Source organism: Aquarana catesbeiana, linkage group LG04 (assembly GCF_042186555.1).
Source record: "Aquarana catesbeiana isolate 2022-GZ linkage group LG04, ASM4218655v1, whole genome shotgun sequence".
Taxonomy (NCBI): domain Eukaryota; kingdom Metazoa; phylum Chordata; class Amphibia; order Anura; family Ranidae; genus Aquarana; species Aquarana catesbeiana.
The window spans coordinates 141,761,344-141,776,888 of NC_133327.1; the positions used below are offsets into that span (position 1 = coordinate 141,761,344).

The 15,545-nt window shown below is 46.4% G+C and overlaps 21 non-coding genes across 21 annotated transcripts; all 21 read left to right on the top strand.

Moving 5' to 3' along the window:
* Positions 1-645: 645 nt before the first annotated feature.
* TRNAF-GAA (transfer RNA phenylalanine (anticodon GAA)) lies at positions 646-718 on the top strand. The gene has a single exon. It is a non-coding gene; the product is annotated as a tRNA-Phe (tRNA).
* A 270-nt stretch (positions 719-988) lies between these two features.
* TRNAF-GAA (transfer RNA phenylalanine (anticodon GAA)) lies at positions 989-1,061 on the top strand. The gene has a single exon. It is a non-coding gene; the product is annotated as a tRNA-Phe (tRNA).
* A 671-nt stretch (positions 1,062-1,732) lies between these two features.
* TRNAF-GAA (transfer RNA phenylalanine (anticodon GAA)) lies at positions 1,733-1,805 on the top strand. Its single transcript has one exon. It is a non-coding gene; the product is annotated as a tRNA-Phe (tRNA).
* A 270-nt stretch (positions 1,806-2,075) lies between these two features.
* On the top strand, positions 2,076-2,148 carry TRNAF-GAA (transfer RNA phenylalanine (anticodon GAA)). The gene has a single exon. It is a non-coding gene; the product is annotated as a tRNA-Phe (tRNA).
* A 671-nt stretch (positions 2,149-2,819) lies between these two features.
* Positions 2,820-2,892, top strand: TRNAF-GAA (transfer RNA phenylalanine (anticodon GAA)). Its single transcript has one exon. It is a non-coding gene; the product is annotated as a tRNA-Phe (tRNA).
* Positions 2,893-3,162: 270 nt separating this feature from the next.
* Positions 3,163-3,235, top strand: TRNAF-GAA (transfer RNA phenylalanine (anticodon GAA)). The gene has a single exon. It is a non-coding gene; the product is annotated as a tRNA-Phe (tRNA).
* A 671-nt stretch (positions 3,236-3,906) lies between these two features.
* TRNAF-GAA (transfer RNA phenylalanine (anticodon GAA)) lies at positions 3,907-3,979 on the top strand. Its single transcript has one exon. It is a non-coding gene; the product is annotated as a tRNA-Phe (tRNA).
* A 270-nt stretch (positions 3,980-4,249) lies between these two features.
* Positions 4,250-4,322, top strand: TRNAF-GAA (transfer RNA phenylalanine (anticodon GAA)). Its single transcript has one exon. It is a non-coding gene; the product is annotated as a tRNA-Phe (tRNA).
* A 671-nt stretch (positions 4,323-4,993) lies between these two features.
* On the top strand, positions 4,994-5,066 carry TRNAF-GAA (transfer RNA phenylalanine (anticodon GAA)). The gene has a single exon. It is a non-coding gene; the product is annotated as a tRNA-Phe (tRNA).
* Positions 5,067-5,401: 335 nt separating this feature from the next.
* TRNAF-GAA (transfer RNA phenylalanine (anticodon GAA)) lies at positions 5,402-5,474 on the top strand. The gene has a single exon. It is a non-coding gene; the product is annotated as a tRNA-Phe (tRNA).
* A 671-nt stretch (positions 5,475-6,145) lies between these two features.
* Positions 6,146-6,218, top strand: TRNAF-GAA (transfer RNA phenylalanine (anticodon GAA)). The gene has a single exon. It is a non-coding gene; the product is annotated as a tRNA-Phe (tRNA).
* Positions 6,219-6,488: 270 nt separating this feature from the next.
* TRNAF-GAA (transfer RNA phenylalanine (anticodon GAA)) lies at positions 6,489-6,561 on the top strand. Its single transcript has one exon. It is a non-coding gene; the product is annotated as a tRNA-Phe (tRNA).
* A 671-nt stretch (positions 6,562-7,232) lies between these two features.
* On the top strand, positions 7,233-7,305 carry TRNAF-GAA (transfer RNA phenylalanine (anticodon GAA)). The gene has a single exon. It is a non-coding gene; the product is annotated as a tRNA-Phe (tRNA).
* Positions 7,306-7,575: 270 nt separating this feature from the next.
* Positions 7,576-7,648, top strand: TRNAF-GAA (transfer RNA phenylalanine (anticodon GAA)). Its single transcript has one exon. It is a non-coding gene; the product is annotated as a tRNA-Phe (tRNA).
* Positions 7,649-8,319: 671 nt separating this feature from the next.
* Positions 8,320-8,392, top strand: TRNAF-GAA (transfer RNA phenylalanine (anticodon GAA)). Its single transcript has one exon. It is a non-coding gene; the product is annotated as a tRNA-Phe (tRNA).
* A 270-nt stretch (positions 8,393-8,662) lies between these two features.
* Positions 8,663-8,735, top strand: TRNAF-GAA (transfer RNA phenylalanine (anticodon GAA)). Its single transcript has one exon. It is a non-coding gene; the product is annotated as a tRNA-Phe (tRNA).
* Positions 8,736-9,406: 671 nt separating this feature from the next.
* Positions 9,407-9,479, top strand: TRNAF-GAA (transfer RNA phenylalanine (anticodon GAA)). Its single transcript has one exon. It is a non-coding gene; the product is annotated as a tRNA-Phe (tRNA).
* A 270-nt stretch (positions 9,480-9,749) lies between these two features.
* On the top strand, positions 9,750-9,822 carry TRNAF-GAA (transfer RNA phenylalanine (anticodon GAA)). The gene has a single exon. It is a non-coding gene; the product is annotated as a tRNA-Phe (tRNA).
* A 671-nt stretch (positions 9,823-10,493) lies between these two features.
* Positions 10,494-10,566, top strand: TRNAF-GAA (transfer RNA phenylalanine (anticodon GAA)). Its single transcript has one exon. It is a non-coding gene; the product is annotated as a tRNA-Phe (tRNA).
* A 270-nt stretch (positions 10,567-10,836) lies between these two features.
* On the top strand, positions 10,837-10,909 carry TRNAF-GAA (transfer RNA phenylalanine (anticodon GAA)). The gene has a single exon. It is a non-coding gene; the product is annotated as a tRNA-Phe (tRNA).
* Positions 10,910-11,580: 671 nt separating this feature from the next.
* On the top strand, positions 11,581-11,653 carry TRNAF-GAA (transfer RNA phenylalanine (anticodon GAA)). Its single transcript has one exon. It is a non-coding gene; the product is annotated as a tRNA-Phe (tRNA).
* The last annotated feature ends 3,892 nt before the right edge of the window (positions 11,654-15,545 follow it).

Genomic DNA, 15,545 nt, shown 5'->3' on the forward strand with positions numbered 1-15,545 from the left:
GCTTCCTGACAAGAAAAGGAAGACCAAGGGGAAGGTTTAGAAAGTTGTTTAGAGCAGATTAGGGTCTCGGGGGCAGCTGAAACTCAATTGTGCAGCATCCCGCAGTTTATGCTTTTCTCAGTCAATGTGCAAGGACATGTCAAAAGATTTTACACCAATACTCATAGCGCTGCAGAACCTCAGGAAATAAAGTCCAGCATGTTGCATTTTTGAAGCCCTCACCTGCAATATACCAATGAAACCGGTGGGAACAAGACCTAGCCGGCTTTGAAAGATAGTAAAAGTCATGACAATCCCAAAGCTAGCCTTAGACAACTTGATGAAAGCAAGTAGAACTTTTTTCATGTGTAGTCCTTAGAAACTGAAAGTAAACAGCAGAGGAGAAACTGCAAATTATGCTGGAAATCCAGGAAGTTCTGGAAATAGACGGCCAGCAGACAGGCAACAATCACAACATGAAAGGAGATTTTTGAACCGAGCTTATATTTGATTGTCAAAAATAACTATTGTTTTTACTGCGGGTACAATGCTGATGTTATAAAATAGAAGTGAATGCTGTGACTATAAATCTCCTTTAAGGGCTCTATGATGCCTTCGTGTCGACGCATGGTGCCACGTGACTTCTGGTCACACAAACTGCAGTGTGCCAAAATAGCTCAGTTGGGAGAGCGTTAGACTGAAGATCTAAAGGTCCCTGGTTCGATCCCGGGTTTCGGCAAGCGTTGTAGTTTTAACAAAGATCCCACTACGTGTGATTGTTTGTCTATCCTGTTAATCAGGCTAGTGCGTGTTTGATTCTTTCGCTTCCCATGTGCCTGTTGGTCATAACAGAGTGGTTGCTTAGTTTCACCTGGAACAAAGTCAAGGATCTTGCTGCCTGTTTTCATTTCCGGCAACATGCAACGACATAAAAATTTCACTCATCAATAGCATCCCTGCACACCAGCACATGGTACCTCACAATTGTAGGCAACAGTTAGCACAACAGGCCGAAATAGCTCAGTTGGGAGAGCGTTAGACTGAAGATCTAAAGGTCCCTGGTTCGATCCCGGGTTTCGGCAACTGGACATGCTTGTTTTGGTTTACCGCTTCCTGACAAGAAAAGGAAGACCAAGGGGAAGGTTTAGAAAGTTGTTTAGAGCAGATTAGGGTCTCGGGGGCAGCTGAAACTCAATTGTGCAGCATCCCGCAGTTTATGCTTTTCTCAGTCAATGTGCAAGGACATGTCAAAAGATTTTACACCAATACTCATAGCGCTGCAGAACCTCAGGAAATAAAGTCCAGCATGTTGCATTTTTGAAGCCCTCACCTGCAATATACCAATGAAACCGGTGGGAACAAGACCTAGCCGGCTTTGAAAGATAGTAAAAGTCATGACAATCCCAAAGCTAGCCTTAGACAACTTGATGAAAGCAAGTAGAACTTTTTTGATGTGTAGTCCTTAGAAACTGAAAGTAAACAGCAGAGGAGAAACTGCAAATTATGCTGGAAATCCAGGAAGTTCTGGAAATAGACGGCCAGCAGACAGGCAACAATCACAACATGAAAGGAGATTTTTGAACCGAGCTTATATTTGATTGTCAAAAATAACTATTGTTTTTACTGCGGGTACAATGCTGATGTTATAAAATAGAAGTGAATGCTGTGACTATAAATCTCCTTTAAGGGCTCTATGATGCCTTCGTGTCGACGCATGGTGCCACGTGACTTCTGGTCACACAAACTGCAGTGTGCCAAAATAGCTCAGTTGGGAGAGCGTTAGACTGAAGATCTAAAGGTCCCTGGTTCGATCCCGGGTTTCGGCAAGCGTTGTAGTTTTAACAAAGATCCCACTACGTGTGATTGTTTGTCTATCCTGTTAATCAGGCTAGTGCGTGTTTGATTCTTTCGCTTCCCATGTGCCTGTTGGTCATAACAGAGTGGTTGCTTAGTTTCACCTGGAACAAAGTCAAGGATCTTGCTGCCTGTTTTCATTTCCGGCAACATGCAACGACATAAAAATTTCACTCATCAATAGCATCCCTGCACACCAGCACATGGTACCTCACAATTGTAGGCAACAGTTAGCACAACAGGCTGAAATAGCTCAGTTGGGAGAGCGTTAGACTGAAGATCTAAAGGTCCCTGGTTCGATCCCGGGTTTCGGCAACTGGACATGCTTGTTTTGGTTTACCGCTTCCTGACAAGAAAAGGAAGACCAAGGGGAAGGTTTAGAAAGTTGTTTAGAGCAGATTAGGGTCTCGGGGGCAGCTGAAACTCAATTGTGCAGCATCCCGCAGTTTATGCTTTTCTCAGTCAATGTGCAAGGACATGTCAAAAGATTTTACACCAATACTCATAGCGCTGCAGAACCTCAGGAAATAAAGTCCAGCATGTTGCATTTTTGAAGCCCTCACCTGCAATATACCAATGAAACCGGTGGGAACAAGACCTAGCCGGCTTTGAAAGATAGTAAAAGTCATGACAATCCCAAAGCTAGCCTTAGACAACTTGATGAAAGCAAGTAGAACTTTTTTGATGTGTAGTCCTTAGAAACTGAAAGTAAACAGCAGAGGAGAAACTGCAAATTATGCTGGAAATCCAGGAAGTTCTGGAAATAGACGGCCAGCAGACAGGCAACAATCACAACATGAAAGGAGATTTTTGAACCGAGCTTATATTTGATTGTCAAAAATAACTATTGTTTTTACTGCGGGTACAATGCTGATGTTATAAAATAGAAGTGAATGCTGTGACTATAAATCTCCTTTAAGGGCTCTATGATGCCTTCGTGTCGACGCATGGTGCCACGTGACTTCTGGTCACACAAACTGCAGTGTGCCAAATTAGCTCAGTTGGGAGAGCGTTAGACTGAAGATCTAAAGGTCCCTGGTTCGATCCCGGGTTTCGGCAAGCGTTGTAGTTTTAACAAAGATCCCACTACGTGTGATTGTTTGTCTATCCTGTTAATCAGGCTAGTGCGTGTTTGATTCTTTCGCTTCCCATGTGCCTGTTGGTCATAACAGAGTGGTTGCTTAGTTTCACCTGGAACAAAGTCAAGGATCTTGCTGCCTGTTTTCATTTCCGGCAACATGCAACGACATAAAAATTTCACTCATCAATAGCATCCCTGCACACCAGCACATGGTACCTCACAATTGTAGGCAACAGTTAGCACAACAGGCCGAAATAGCTCAGTTGGGAGAGCGTTAGACTGAAGATCTAAAGGTCCCTGGTTCGATCCCGGTTTTCGGCAACTGGACATGCTTGTTTTGGTTTACCGCTTCCTGACAAGAAAAGGAAGACCAAGGGGAAGGTTTAGAAAGTTGTTTAGAGCAGATTAGGGTCTCGGGGGCAGCTGAAACTCAATTGTGCAGCATCCCGCAGTTTATGCTTTTCTCAGTCAATGTGCAAGGACATGTCAAAAGATTTTACACCAATACTCATAGCGCTGCAGAACCTCAGGAAATAAAGTCCAGCATGTTGCATTTTTGAAGCCCTCACCTGCAATATACCAATGAAACCGGTGGGAACAAGACCTAGCCGGCTTTGAAAGATAGTAAAAGTCATGACAATCCCAAAGCTAGCCTTAGACAACTTGATGAAAGCAAGTAGAACTTTTTTCATGTGTAGTCCTTAGAAACTGAAAGTAAACAGCAGAGGAGAAACTGCAAATTATGCTGGAAATCCAGGAAGTTCTGGAAATAGACGGCCAGCAGACAGGCAACAATCACAACATGAAAGGAGATTTTTGAACCGAGCTTATATTTGATTGTCAAAAATAACTATTGTTTTTACTGCGGGTACAATGCTGATGTTATAAAATAGAAGTGAATGCTGTGACTATAAATCTCCTTTAAGGGCTCTATGATGCCTTCGTGTCGACGCATGGTGCCACGTAACTTCTGGTCACACAAACTGCAGTGTGCCAAAATAGCTCAGTTGGGAGAGCGTTAGACTGAAGATCTAAAGGTCCCTGGTTCGATCCCGGGTTTCGGCAAGCGTTGTAGTTTTAACAAAGATCCCACTACGTGTGATTGTTTGTCTATCCTGTTAATCAGGCTAGTGCGCGTTTGATTCTTTCGCTTCCCATGTGCCTGTTGGTCATAACAGAGTGGTTGCTTAGTTTCACCTGGAACAAAGTCAAGGATCTTGCTGCCTGTTTTCATTTCCGGCAACATGCAACGACATAAAAATTTCACTCATCAATAGCATCCCTGCACACCAGCACATGGTACCTCACAATTGTAGGCAACAGTTAGCACAACAGGCCGAAATAGCTCAGTTGGGAGAGCGTTAGACTGAAGATCTAAAGGTCCCTGGTTCGATCCCGGGTTTCGGCAACTGGACATGCTTGTTTTGGTTTACCGCTTCCTGACAAGAAAAGGAAGACCAAGGGGAAGGTTTAGAAAGTTGTTTAGAGCAGATTAGGGTCTCGGGGGCAGCTGAAACTCAATTGTGCAGCATCCCGCAGTTTATGCTTTTCTCAGTCAATGTGCAAGGACATGTCAAAAGATTTTACACCAATACTCATAGCGCTGCAGAACCTCAGGAAATAAAGTCCAGCATGTTGCATTTTTGAAGCCCTCACCTGCAATATACCAATGAAACCGGTGGGAACAAGACCTAGCCGGCTTTGAAAGATAGTAAAAGTCATGACAATCCCAAAGCTAGCCTTAGACAACTTGATGAAAGCAAGTAGAACTTTTTTCATGTGTAGTCCTTAGAAACTGAAAGTAAACAGCAGAGGAGAAACTGCAAATTATGCTGGAAATCCAGGAAGTTCTGGAAATAGACGGCCAGCAGACAGGCAACAATCACAACATGAAAGGAGATTTTTGAACCGAGCTTATATTTGATTGTCAAAAATAACTATTGTTTTTACTGCGGGTACAATGCTGATGTTATAAAATAGAAGTGAATGCTGTGACTATAAATCTCCTTTAAGGGCTCTATGATGCCTTCGTGTCGACGCATGGTGCCACGTGACTTCTGGTCACACAAACTGCAGTGTGCCAAAATAGCTCAGTTGGGAGAGCGTTAGACTGAAGATCTAAAGGTCCCTGGTTCGATCCCGGGTTTCGGCAAGCGTTGTAGTTTTAACAAAGATCCCACTACGTGTGATTGTTTGTCTATCCTGTTAATCAGGCTAGTGCGCGTTTGATTCTTTCGCTTCCCATGTGCCTGTTGGTCATAACAGAGTGGTTGCTTAGTTTCACCTGGAACAAAGTCAAGGATCTTGCTGCCTGTTTTCATTTCCGGCAACATGCAACGACATAAAAATTTCAAACAAAGTCAAGGATCTTGCTGCCTGTTTTCATTTCCGGCAACATGCAACGACATAAAAATTTCACTCATCAATAGCATCCCTGCACACCAGCACATGGTACCTCACAATTGTAGGCAACAGTTAGCACAACAGGCTGAAATAGCTCAGTTGGGAGAGCGTTAGACTGAAGATCTAAAGGTCCCTGGTTCGATCCCGGGTTTCGGCAACTGGACATGCTTGTTTTGGTTTACCGCTTCCTGACAAGAAAAGGAAGACCAAGGGGAAGGTTTAGAAAGTTGTTTAGAGCAGATTAGGGTCTCGGGGGCAGCTGAAACTCAATTGTGCAGCATCCCGCAGTTTATGCTTTTCTCAGTCAATGTGCAAGGACATGTCAAAAGATTTTACACCAATACTCATAGCGCTGCAGAACCTCAGGAAATAAAGTCCAGCATGTTGCATTTTTGAAGCCCTCACCTGCAATATACCAATGAAACCGGTGGGAACAAGACCTAGCCGGCTTTGAAAGATAGTAAAAGTCATGACAATCCCAAAGCTAGCCTTAGACAACTTGATGAAAGCAAGTAGAACTTTTTTGATGTGTAGTCCTTAGAAACTGAAAGTAAACAGCAGAGGAGAAACTGCAAATTATGCTGGAAATCCAGGAAGTTCTGGAAATAGACGGCCAGCAGACAGGCAACAATCACAACATGAAAGGAGATTTTTGAACCGAGCTTATATTTGATTGTCAAAAATAACTATTGTTTTTACTGCGGGTACAATGCTGATGTTATAAAATAGAAGTGAATGCTGTGACTATAAATCTCCTTTAAGGGCTCTATGATGCCTTCGTGTCGACGCATGGTGCCACGTGACTTCTGGTCACACAAACTGCAGTGTGCCAAAATAGCTCAGATGGGAGAGCGTTAGACTGAAGATCTAAAGGTCCCTGGTTCGATCCCGGGTTTCGGCAAGCGTTGTAGTTTTAACAAAGATCCCACTACGTGTGATTGTTTGTCTATCCTGTTAATCAGGCTAGTGCGTGTTTGATTCTTTCGCTTCCCATGTGCCTGTTAGTCATAACAGAGTGGTTGCTTAGTTTCACCTGGAACAAAGTCAAGGATCTTGCTGCCTGTTTTCATTTCCGGCAACATGCAACGACATAAAAATTTCACTCATCAATAGCATCCCTGCACACCAGCACATGGTACCTCACAATTGTAGGCAACAATTAGCACAACAGGCCGAAATAGCTCAGTTGGGAGAGCGTTAGACTGAAGATCTAAAGGTCCCTGGTTCGATCCCGGGTTTCGGCAACTGGACATGCTTGTTTTGGTTTACCGCTTCCTGACAAGAAAAGGAAGACCAAGGGGAAGGTTTAGAAAGTTGTTTAGAGCAGATTAGGGTCTCGGGGGCAGCTGAAACTCAATTGTGCAGCATCCCGCAGTTTATGCTTTTCTCAGTCAATGTGCAAGGACATGTCAAAAGATTTTACACCAATACTCATAGCGCTGCAGAACCTCAGGAAATAAAGTCCAGCATGTTGCATTTTTGAAGCCCTCACCTGCAATATACCAATGAAACCGGTGGGAACAAGACCTAGCCGGCTTTGAAAGATAGTAAAAGTCATGACAATCCCAAAGCTAGCCTTAGACAACTTGATGAAAGCAAGTAGAACTTTTTTGATGTGTAGTCCTTAGAAACTGAAAGTAAACAGCAGAGGAGAAACTGCAAATTATGCTGGAAATCCAGGAAGTTCTGGAAATAGACGGCCAGCAGACAGGCAACAATCACAACATGAAAGGAGATTTTTGAACCGAGCTTATATTTGATTGTCAAAAATAACTATTGTTTTTACTGCGGGTACAATGCTGATGTTATAAAATAGAAGTGAATGCTGTGACTATAAATCTCCTTTAAGGGCTCTATGATGCCTTCGTGTCGACGCATGGTGCCACGTGACTTCTGGTCACACAAACTGCAGTGTGCCAAAATAGCTCAGTTGGGAGAGCGTTAGACTGAAGATCTAAAGGTCCCTGGTTCGATCCCGGGTTTCGGCAAGCGTTGTAGTTTTAACAAAGATCCCACTACGTGTGATTGTTTGTCTATCCTGTTAATCAGGCTAGTGCGTGTTTGATTCTTTCGCTTCCCATGTGCCTGTTGGTCATAACAGAGTGGTTGCTTAGTTTCACCTGGAACAAAGTCAAGGATCTTGCTGCCTGTTTTCATTTCCGGCAACATGCAACGACATAAAAATTTCACTCATCAATAGCATCCCTGCACACCAGCACATGGTACCTCACAATTGTAGGCAACAGTTAGCACAACAGGCCGAAATAGCTCAGTTGGGAGAGCGTTAGACTGAAAATCTAAAGGTCCCTGGTTCGATCCCGGGTTTCGGCAACTGGACATGCTTGTTTTGGTTTACCGCTTCCTGACAAGAAAAGGAAGACCAAGGGGAAGGTTTAGAAAGTTGTTTAGAGCAGATTAGGGTCTCGGGGGCAGCTGAAACTCAATTGTGCAGCATCCCGCAGTTTATGCTTTTCTCAGTCAATGTGCAAGGACATGTCAAAAGATTTTACACCAATACTCATAGCGCTGCAGAACCTCAGGAAATAAAGTCCAGCATGTTGCATTTTTGAAGCCCTCACCTGCAATATACCAATGAAACCGGTGGGAACAAGACCTAGCCGGCTTTGAAAGATAGTAAAAGTCATGACAATCCCAAAGCTAGCCTTAGACAACTTGATGAAAGCAAGTAGAACTTTTTTGATGTGTAGTCCTTAGAAACTGAAAGTAAACAGCAGAGGAGAAACTGCAAATTATGCTGGAAATCCAGGAAGTTCTGGAAATAGACGGCCAGCAGACAGGCAACAATCACAACATGAAAGGAGATTTTTGAACCGAGCTTATATTTGATTGTCAAAAATAACTATTGTTTTTACTGCGGGTACAATGCTGATGTTATAAAATAGAAGTGAATGCTGTGACTATAAATCTCCTTTAAGGGCTCTATGATGCCTACGTGTCGACGCATGGTGCCACGTGACTTCTGGTCACACAAACTGCAGTGTGCCAAAATAGCTCAGTTGGGAGAGCGTTAGACTGAAGATCTAAAGGTCCCTGGTTCGATCCCGGGTTTCGGCAAGCGTTGTAGTTTTAACAAAGATCCCACTACGTGTGATTGTTTGTCTATCCTGTTAATCAGGCTAGTGCGTGTTTGATTCTTTCGCTTCCCATGTGCCTGTTGGTCATAACAGAGTGGTTGCTTAGTTTCACCTGGAACAAAGTCAAGGATCTTGCTGCCTGTTTTCATTTCCGGCAACATGCAACGACATAAAAATTTCACTCATCAATAGCATCCCTGCACACCAGCACATGGTACCTCACAATTGTAGGCAACAGTTAGCATAACAGGCCGAAATAGCTCAGTTGGGAGAGCGTTAGACTGAAGATCTAAAGGTCCCTGGTTCGATCCCGGGTTTCGGCAATTGGACATGCTTGTTTTGGTGTACCGCTTCCTGACAAGAAAAGGAAGACCAAGGGGAAGGTTTAGAAAGTTGTTTAGAGCAGATTAGGGTCTCGGGGGCAGCTGAAACTCAATTGTGCAGCATCCCGCAGTTTATGCTTTTCTCAGTCAATGTGCAAGGACATGTCAAAAGATTGTACACCAATACTCATAGCGCTGCAGAACCTCAGGAAATAAAGTCCAGCATGTTGCATTTTTGAAGCCCTCACCTGCAATATACCAATGAAACCGGTGGGAACAAGACCTAGCCGGCTTTGAAAGATAGTAAAAGTCATGACAATCCCAAAGCTAGCCTTAGACAACTTGATGAAAGCAAGTAGAACTTTTTTGATGTGTAGTCCTTAGAAACTGAAAGTAAACAGCAGAGGAGAAACTGCAAATTATGCTGGAAATCCAGGAAGTTCTGGAAATAGACGGCCAGCAGACAGGCAACAATCACAACATGAAAGGAGATTTTTGAACCGAGCTTATATTTGATTGTCAAAAATAACTATTGTTTTTACTGCGGGTACAAAGCTGATGTTTTAAAATAGAAGTGAATGCTGTGACTATAAATCTCCTTTAAGGGCTCTATGATGCCTTCGTGTCGACGCATGGTGCCACGTGACTTCTGGCCACACAAACTGCAGTGTGCCAAAATAGCTCAGTTGGGAGAGCGTTAGACTGAAGATCTAAAGGTCCCTGGTTCGATCCCGGGTTTCGGCAAGCGTTGTAGTTTTAACAAAGATCCCACTACGTGTGATTGTTTGTCTATCCTGTTAATCAGGCTAGTGCGTGTTTGATTCTTTCGCTTCCCATGTGCCTGTTGGTCATAACAGAGTGGTTGCTTAGTTTCACCTGGAACAAAGTCAAGGATCTTGCTGCCTGTTTTCATTTCCAGCAACATGCAACGACATAAAAATTTCACTCATCAATAGCATCCCTGCACACCAGCACATGGTACCTCACAATTGTAGGCAACAGTAAAAACAACAGGCCGAAATAGCTCAGTTGGGAGAGCGTTAGACTGAAGATCTAAAGGTCCCTGGTTCGATCCCGGGTTTCGGCAACTGGACTTGCTTGTTTTGGTTTACCGCTTCCTGACAAGAAAAGGAAGACCAAGGGGAAGGTTTAGAAAGTTGTTTAGAGCAGATTAGGGTCTCGGGGGCAGCTGAAACTCAATTGTGCAGCATCCCGCAGTTTATGCTTTTCTCAGTCAATGTGCAAGGACATGTCAAAAGATTTTACACCAATACTCATAGCGCTGCAGAACCTCAGGAAATAAAGTCCAGCATGTTGCATTTTTGAAGCCCTCACCTGCAATATACCAATGAAACCGGTGGGAACAAGACCTAGCCGGCTTTGAAAGATAGTAAAAGTCATGACAATCCCAAAGCTAGCCTTAGACAACTTGATGAAAGCAAGTAGAACTTTTTTGATGTGTAGTCCTTAGAAACTGAAAGTAAACAGCAGAGGAGAAACTGCAAATTATGCTGGAAATCCAGGAAGTTCTGGAAATAGACGGCCAGCAGACAGGCAACAATCACAACATGAAAGGAGATTTTTGAACCGAGCTTATATTTGATTGTCAAAAATAACTATTGTTTTTACTGCGGGTACAATGCTGATGTTATAAAATAGAAGTGAATGCTGTGACTATAAATCTCCTTTAAGGGCTCTATGATGCCTTCGTGTCGACGCATGGTGCCACGTGACTTCTGGTCACACAAACTGTAGTGTGCCAAAATAGCTCAGTTGGGAGAGCGTTAGACTGAAGATCTAAAGGTCCCTGGTTCGATCCCGGGTTTCGGCAAGCGTTGTAGTTTTAACAAAGATCCCACTACGTGTTATTGTTTGTCTATCCTGTTAATCAGGCTAGTGCGTGTTTGATTCTTTCGCTTCCCATGTGCCTGTTGGTCATAACAGAGTGGTTGCTTAGTTTCACCTGGAACAAAGTCAAGGATCTTGCTGCCTGTTTTCTTTTCCGGCAACATGCAACGACATAAAAATTTCACTCATCAATAGCATCCCTGCACACCAGCACATGGTACCTCACAATTGTAGGCAACAGTTAGCATAACAGGCCGAAATAGCTCAGTTGGGAGAGCGTTAGACTGAAGATCTAAAGGTCCCTGGTTCGATCCTGGGTTTCGGCAACTGGACATGCTTGTTTTGGTGTACCGCTTCCTGACAAGAAAAGGAAGACCAAGGGGAAGGTTTAGAAAGTTGTTTAGAGCAGATTAGGGTCTCGGGGGCAGCTGAAACTCAATTGTGCAGCATCCCGCAGTTTATGCTTTTCTCAGTCAATGTGCAAGGACATGTTAAAAGATTGTACACCAATACTCATAGCGCTGCAGAACCTCAGGAAATAAAGTCCAGCATGTTGCATTTTTGAAGCCCTCACCTGCAATATACCAATGAAACCGGTGGGAACAAGACCTAGCCGGCTTTGAAAGATAGTAAAAGTCATGACAATCCCAAAGCTAGCCTTAGACAACTTGATGAAAGCAAGTAGAACTTTTTTGATGTGTAGTCCTTAGAAACTGAAAGTAAACAGCAGAGGAGAAACTGCAAATTATGCTGGAAATCCAGGAAGTTCTGGAAATAGACGGCCAGCAGACAGGCAACAATCACAACATGAAAGGAGATTTTTGAACCGAGCTTATATTTGATTGTCAAAAATAACTATTGTTTTTACTGCGGGTACAATGCTGATGTTATAAAATAGAAGTGAATGCTGTGACTATAAATCTCCTTTAAGGGCTCTATGATGCCTTCGTGTCGACGCATGGTGCCACGTGACTTCTGGCCACACAAACTGCAGTGTGCCAAAATAGCTCAGTTGGGAGAGCGTTAGACTGAAGATCTAAAGGTCCCTGGTTCGATCCCGGGTTTCGGCAAGCGTTGTAGTTTTAACAAAGATCCCACTACGTGTGATTGTTTGTCTATCCTGTTAATCAGGCTAGTGCGTGTTAGGGAGGCCCGGAATGATAATGGAAGTATGGAATGGTAATGAAGGGCTGGGCATGACAAGGTGGAACAGGAGACAACGGAGGGTTAAAAATTAAAAGGAAGTAAGAGGGAGGGGATTGAAGTTAACTTAAGGGGTGGGGAGATATAAAAGGAATAGGCGGGGTTTAAGCAGGAGCAGTGTGAGGAGACAGAAAAAGGGGAAGTTGGACACAGGGGGAGAGAAGCATTTGCAGCAGCATGGCAGACATTGATTTGCTCCTAGCAAGGCTGAGGACGGCGGCGGCCACGAGAGGACAAGAATGGCTGCAGGCTCAGGTAGCTCCATTGCTCCTAGACGAAGCGGGGGGGGGGGGGAAGCGACGCCACGCGCCAGGCGATCTAGGCCGCCTGAGCGTTTTTCACCAGGCCCTTCATCTAGAACAGCTCGCCCTAATAGGAGCCCGGGAACGGACCCGTCGGCTCCCCCAGCAAAACGGGTGGCCGCCGCCACCCCTGGGGGGACCGGGCGGAATCCTCCACGACGGCGGGGGAGCGGGGCTTCGGGCCGTAATGGCGCCCGAGCATCGCCACCCAGAAGACAGGACAGCAGCAGAGCGGTCCCCCCCGCAGCACAGGCATCTGCTAGGGGGGAGATCCGACGGGGGAGGAGCTGGGGCACGGCTGGAGGCCAGCTACCTGACGCTGCTGGCAGCCCTTCTGTAGCCAGGAGTGGAAGAGAGCCAGAGGAAGACAGAAGGAGAGGTCCAGGGGCCAGCAGAGGAGCCAGCAGTGTGGGACAGCAGAGCACAGCAGCAGATGGTCGCAGGGAAAAGGGGAGAACAGCCGCAAGATGGGAATCCACAGCCCCCAGGCAGGCTTCACCTGGGAGGTTACTCACGCCGATGCTCCAAGCCACGGAGGTACGGTCAGAAGGAGAGCTGTCGGGTTCGGAGGAGGACGTGCGCCAGGACATCGCACCATCTGGAGGGTCCAGTGCAGCGGCGATGGGGAGCAGACCCAGTCAGCCTGGTGAGTCACATGTTTTACCTAATTCTGTTATCAATGTTGATGGTGGTAATTGGTTAGATAGGGGTGATGGGGGGGACACGACGGCTCCTGGTGGAGCTGTAGGGGCCGCGGCGGGGGGACCGCCTGGCCTAGGGGGGACGGGCGTTCAGCCTGTCGCCGCCGGGACAGGGGGACCATTACAGGAATTGCTGGGAGGATTAAGGGATTTGGTTCAGCGATTTGCAACCAACCAGACGGCCCCGGCGATAGTGGCACCGTGGATTGGAGGGCAGGTGGAGACGTCGGGTGTTGGGGGGACAACGGGGACAGGGGGTGAGGCTGTCGCCAACTCAGACGCAGGGGTGTCGGGAAACGCCACCACGGGGGAATCTGCAGTGGTGGTCAGGAAGGATGTGGTCAGGATAGCAGATGCGGCAAAATGCGAAGTGTACGTCTGCTATGAGGGCCCGGTGGGAGCACATTTAAAACAAGAAGTGCGGGAGAAAATAGTAAAAGGTGAGTATGTGGAAATTTTTTCCTTGTTACCGTTAGAGAAGTTCAACTTGGACCGGGTAAAGCCGGACGATTCCAAAAAAGAGGATGAGGAGAAGCGAAGGTATCGTTTGATCCCTAGGACCTTTGGTAATTGGTTACAGGCATTCGCCATTATGGCGAGTGTAATTGGCGAAAAGAACCCGGAGCATTGCTCTGCGTTGTTTTGCTACATGGATGCCATAGGCGAGGCGCATAGGGTGTATGGGGGCACTGCGTGGCTTCGATACGACGAGCAATTTAGGCAACGTAGGGCGGTGAGGCCGGCTCTTAGGTGGGACCATAAGGATATCAGCTTATGGATGCGTTTGATGTCTTCCGCCAGGGTACCAAACCAGCCTTTTCATGGGGGGGCCGGGGGATCGTCTACCTCTGGACTCCCGGACGGGAAAAAATTTGGGGTGTGTTGGCAGTTTAACGAAGGATCCTGCAAGTTTGGGGGATCCTGTCATTTTAAACATGAATGCTCAGGATGTGGGGGGAACCACGCTTTGTCACGCTGCTTCAAAAAAGGAAAGAAGTCAGGGGAGCCTGCTCAGAAGAGGGACAACGCCAGTGATGGAGGTAAGGATGCGGACTTTTTTAAATAGGTACCCGGACAGAGAGGCAGCGAGGGTGTTGGGGGAGGGTTTTTCAGTGGGTTACAGAATTCCATGTTCGCTGGCAGCTATACCTCCGATGGCCAAGAACTTGCGGTCTGCACTGCAGAATCCTGGGGTGGTTTCGGAAAAACTGGCCAAGGAGGTTGCGTTGGGGCGCATGAGTGGGCCTTTTGCAACTAAGCCATTACAGGATTTAGTAGTGTCACCATTGGGATTGGTGCCTAAAAAGGAACCAAACAAGTTTCGCCTTATTCACCACCTTTCGTTTCCAAAAGGGGCATCTGTGAATGATGGTATCAATCCTGAAGATTGTTCAGTGTCGTACACATCGTTCGATGCAGCGGTGGGATGGGTGAGGCATTACGGTCAGGGGGCACTCATGGCAAAATCAGACATTGAGGCGGCATTTCGTTTGCTTCCAGTACATCCGGACAGCTTTTGGCTGTTGGGTTGCTGTTGGCAGGGGGAATTTTACGTCGATCAGTGCCTGCCAATGGGTTGCTCGATATCTTGCGCTAAGTTTGAGCTGTTTAGCTCATTCCTTGAATGGGTGATTAGGGATGTGTCAGGGATGGATTCAGTGATACATTACCTGGATGACTTTCTCTGCGTGGGGCCTCGTGAGTCTAAGGGGTGTGCGATTCTGTTGGCAACCTTGGAACACATTGCAGGTAAGTTTGGGGTACCATTGGCAGCGGATAAAACGGAGGGCCCGACGACAAGGTTGAGTTTTTTGGGCATCGAAATAGATACCAGAGACATGGAGTGCAGGTTGCCAGGGGATAAGGTGGACGGGTTAAAAAGGGACGTCAGGGACATGATGGGAAAAAGGAAAGTGCAGCTGCGGCAATTACAATCCCTTTTAGGTAAGTTGAATTTTGCGTGTCGCATTATTCCAATGGGTAGAGTTTTTTGCCGCCGGTTGTCAGCTGCCACAGCGGGGATACAGTCTCCGACCCACTTTATCAGGCTTACCAGGGAACATAGGGAGGACCTGAAGGTGTGGCACACGTTCCTGGAAAGCTACAACGGGCGTTCGGTGTGGATGGAAGGACCGGTAAGTAATTGTGACATGGATTTGGTGACGGACGCCGCGGGATCTACGGGGTATGGGGCCTTTTTCCAAGGGCAGTGGAGTGCGGAGGCATGGCCTGAGTTTTGGGTGGAGTCGGGATTTACTCGGAATCTGGTGCTACTGGAATTATTCCCGGTGGTATTAGCAGTAGAATTGTGGGGGGAGAGGTGGCGGAACTTGAAAATACGTTTAAATTGTGACAATATGGGGGTAGTTCAGGTCATCAATCGGCTATCGGCATCATCCCCGCCGGCAATACGATTGTTGCGTCACCTGGTGTTGAGGTGCTTACAACTTAATGTTTTTCTATATGCTGTGCATATCCCGGGCGTGGATAATACTTTGGCTGATTCCTTGTCTCGGTTCCAGTGGGACAGATTCAGGGAGCTGGCGCCCGCCGCGGAAGCAGAGGGGATTCCTTGTCCGGGGTGGCTTTGGGAGACGGTATCGGAATCGCCGCAGGATGGATCAGGAAATCGGTGAGTGGGTCGACATGGGCGGCATATAGTAAAGTGTGGTCGGAATGGGCCACGTTTACACGGCTGGCGGACGCTGGGCCGGGAGGGCTGGACTTGAGGTTGTTGGTAGTGTATTTTGTGTCAC